Raw genomic sequence first — 3,954 nt, forward strand, 5'->3', positions numbered from 1 at the left:
TTCAATGAATTGTTGGTTAAAAAAATATGTTTGCCTTGTTCTGTCAACATTCTGGGGACAAGTAAGTGTTCCCTAGTAGTTCATTCTGTTTATCACGCAAAACAACAATAGCTACTAAACTACAATGCTGTTTAAATAGGTTAGCATTTAAACAGCAGAACAGAAGGTGAATATTAACCAAACAACCTGGAAAGGCAATTTAGATCTATGCAGATTCAGTTGCATCTCTACCCATCTGTGCACCTGTACCTGTGTGTGTGTGTGTGTGTGTGTGTGTGTGTGTGTGTGTGTGTGTGTGTGTGTGTGTGTGTGTGTGTGTGTGTGTGTGTGTGTGTGTGTGTGTGTGTGTGTGCGCGTGTGCGTGTGTGTGTGTGTTTACTCAATGTGTGTTAGACAATGGAACAAATCTGCTTTAACTGTAATTTGAGTCTTTGTACAAAATGTAACAGACACGTGGATAAACAACTGTAAAAATAGAAATTAGCAGGGTGAATTTCGCTGCTGCAGTCACTTATTTCTGCAGTGAGGTTGGAACGAAGGAACAAAGGGGAGAGGTTTATTGGCATAAACATTTGAGTGTCATCTAATGTTACATAGCATGACTGTTTCGGACTGTCTTACTTATAGTAAGTGCAGATCCAAATGGCTACTGTGATGCAGTGTATCCCATACACCCATGAGAGGTCCTAGTCTATTGCCTGTGTGTCAGGGGCAAAGTCGGAAACATCTTGTATATATTTACTTCTACCTCATGTAATTACTATGTAGTATCTGGTATAGCCATGTCGGAAATCCTCCTCTCCAATGAGTGAAGAGTTGATGCCCTTTCATCCTATCATGCCACAAATTAAAGACAGTGGCAAGAATATCGGTGTAAATACAGCAGTGTAAGTAGTTGTCACACACTGATTTTTCAGTCGTGTTGAAGTAGTATGTGGTGCAATACAACTCTGTTTGGGTTAAGGGAACCCATTAACTTTGTTATCTAATGATTTGTTTTTTTTCTCTTAATTTAGTTTCTCTTTATCTCTCTATTATATATATATATATATATATATATATATAAATGGATAGCTTTATTCAAATAGGAGGTCCTGTATATGGTTGTATGTAGGCGTTCAGACGGATGATCACTCAAAGCTGTATATCAGAAACATGGGAATCATGGTTGTTGTGGACTACACATTGGAGAACACCTTCCAATAGCCAGCCCAGCAGGCCACCTAGTAATGAATCAAACACTATTGAGTTTTTTTCTTATTTTTTTTAAGCAAAAAGAATTTGGTTTATGTAGAAACAAGCAATGTTTTGAAATTGGATACCTTCCTCTCATTTAAAAGTTAAAGCTAAAAAAAAAAGGAAAGAAAGAAATTTAAATGTATATCCCCCCCCCCCCCCCGCCCTTTCATTGTACCCAGAATCAAACACGTTTTTCCTCTGTACGTGTGCGCAGATGTGGAAAAAACAAAAAAAAGGGAACCCCAGGATATATCCAAAGGGGTGATAGATACTAGTGTACAGTGTGTGTGCGTGTTTGTGTGTGTGCGTATATAATCTGAAATATATATATTTTATATATATAAGATTGTGTTAGGGCTTGAATGTGGCGTACCCTGATTATCTTTTCGTCTATCTGGTTTTACAAAGAAAAACAAATGACACGAAGGTACAGACTCTTTTCCAAACCTCCTCGCCAAGTCCTGTTATATAAATCAAAGGAGGATGAAAGCAAAATATCATAATCAACCAACAAACAAAAAGTAGGGGGAAAATAAAAACTATAGCAACAGACATCAGACCCTCCTAAACAGCCCCCCTTGGCCCACCCAAACCCTAGGGGGGAGGAGGGGGGGTCAGCTTGGTTGTACAGCGCAGTGAAACATAACTTACATATTAGCTCTTTGTTGTCGTCATTTTTTTTTCTTCATTTTTTCATTTTTTTACACATACACTCGTGATCAAGGCACAGGGATCTTCTACACGTTATTTTTTTTCTTCAATAAAGTTGTACAAAATAATACATTTTACAGTCTGTACAAGAATAATAAGTCCAGCAGTAAAATAAAAAGACAAAAATGTTCAAAGCCCGGACTGGGATGGGATCAGGAAGGGTGAGGAGCAAGACAAGGGGGGCAAGTGTGCAGGTGGCCAAAGCATGTGAGGTGAGTGAGTGTGTGTGTGTGTGTGTGTGTGTGTGTGTGTGTGTGTGTGTGTGTGTGTGTGTGTGTGTGTGTGTGTGTGTGTGTGTGTGTTTGTCCCATCTTTTTACATCATGCCTCAACCGATTTTTCTTTTTTCACCCTTGATCGTCATTAATGAAGAGTCGGGTGTTGTGTGGGGTCAACCAAAATCACAATAATTTTGGAAGTTGTTTGGACAGTTTGTGAACCAGTCGTTCGTCAAACCATATGGTTGTTTCAAAAACTCGATAAATATTTGGATCAATCAATTTGCGGAGGCTAGAACTTAATATATACACATATCTCAGGAAGAGTTTTCCTCTTGGATGGTTTTCTGAGGATTGAATGTCTTCCTCTGGTTGGCCTTTATTCCAGATGGCTAAGAAGACACCATCCTTCTCTTGGCTACACAGTGATTTACAGCAAAGTAGTACTATGGCAACGAGTGACTCCATGAACAACAGTGTTCTAATCATGTTTTGGTAAAAAAAAGAAAGAAGATAAAATGAATGGATTAATTATTTCAAGTTTGTTTAATAGCGGCAGGGAAGGAAGAGGACACGGCGGAGTCAAGGCTGTGTGTGTGTTTGTGGGAATGAGTGTGTGCGTTGTTGTTTGTGTGTGTGTGGGGGGGTCGTTAAGCTTAAATGGTGTGCAAGGGCAGATCGCACACACTGTGTACACCAACACACAACATGGGGGGGGGGGGGAACAAAACTGTTAAACAAATGTTGAATTGTATTATTACAGGAATATATCATATTTATATATACATATTTATATACAGACATATAAATATATATATATATGTATATAGCTTGGATCTTTTTTGCACTGCATGAAGTTCACTGGTATGCATGGAGTTATGTATTAAATGTTTTTGTTTTGTTTTCTCGTTGACTTTTGCCCCCCAAAGAGCTGGTCTTGCACTCGTTGGTCAGCTGGTCCACTTCTTGAACAAAGACCAGAACCGTCTCACAACCCTGCTCCCCCTCCTCTAGAGTCTGCCTTACCCCCACTTCGCCATCTGAATATGTTGTCCTTTGCCCCCCCCAGCCATTCCAATGGGTGAAAGGGACCTCTTCGTCATGTGTGACGTCCCCCACAAAATGAACTCACAAAAAAAGAGTCCAGAGTTAGCTCGCACGATGCATCAATGAAAAGAGTACGTCTTGATTCTACCTATGAGTGTGTTTGTGTGTTTTACTTTTGTGTGTCGTCTATGAAGTGATACAATGAAACCTTGATCTCCGGTTAAGTTTGAACTCAGATGAAAGTGTGTGTGTGTGTGTGTGTGTGTGTGTGTGTGTGTGTGTGTGTGTGTGTGTGTGTGTGTGTGTGTGTGTGTGTGTGTGTGTGTGTGTGTGTGTGTGTGTGTGTGTGTGTGTGATTGTGTGTGTTTATTCATCTGTGTATGACAGAGTCAGAGAGCTAAAATGATCCATCGTCTGTCCATTGGAAAACAATATTCCAGTCTCTTTCTTCCAGGAGGTCAGGGCAAGGTTCTGGGGGGGGCTGGGGGTTGGGAGGGGGTGTCTCGGCAGAGTCAAGCAGTCTGGCCTCGTGTCGCAGTGGCCCGCGGACGAGCGCGTCTTCAAAGTAATGTCCTGCACGGCTGTGGTTGCACGTGGTCTGGTCTTCACCAGCCAACCCTGCCGCCCTGGGACATGTGGACAGGTCGTTTGGTCAGTTAGGTGGGTGGGTTTATAGGTCGGTGGAACGGTCGTTAGGGGGAGGGGCAGGATGGGGGGGAGGGGTAGGGGAGGCGGGGGGC

Source organism: Gadus chalcogrammus, chromosome 13 (assembly GCF_026213295.1).
Source record: "Gadus chalcogrammus isolate NIFS_2021 chromosome 13, NIFS_Gcha_1.0, whole genome shotgun sequence".
Classification (NCBI taxonomy): domain Eukaryota; kingdom Metazoa; phylum Chordata; class Actinopteri; order Gadiformes; family Gadidae; genus Gadus; species Gadus chalcogrammus.